Consider the following 455-nt stretch of genomic DNA (forward strand, 5'->3'; position numbering starts at 1 on the left):
GCATCCCACCCCGATGACGGCCCTGCTGCTCGTGAGGCAGACGTGCTGCTTCAGGTCAGCGTTTAGTGGTTTACGCCTCCCCGGGTGGTTGTACCGTCAGGTGGTTGTACCGTCAGGCAGGAGGAAGCGCTCGGCACAATTACTACACTCACCTAACACCTTACGGCATTTCATAAGGCAGCATCCCAGGACAGGGAACTGCTGGAGAGAGTCCAGCGAAGGGCAACCAAGATGATTGAGGAATTGGAGCATCTCCCTTATGAGGAAAGGCTGAGAGAGCTGGGACTCTTCAGCCTGGAGAAGAGAAGGCTGAGGGGAGACCTTATTACTACTTACAAATATCTAAAGGGTGGGTTGAAGGAGGATGGAGCCAGACTCTTCTCGGTGGTTCCCAGTGACAGGACGAGGGGCAATGGGTGCAAGTTGGAACATAGGAAGTTCCGTTCCAACACACG

This window comes from Charadrius vociferus, unplaced genomic scaffold (genome assembly GCF_000708025.1).
Source record: "Charadrius vociferus isolate BGI_N301 unplaced genomic scaffold, ASM70802v2 scaffold1168, whole genome shotgun sequence".
NCBI lineage: Eukaryota > Metazoa > Chordata > Aves > Charadriiformes > Charadriidae > Charadrius > Charadrius vociferus.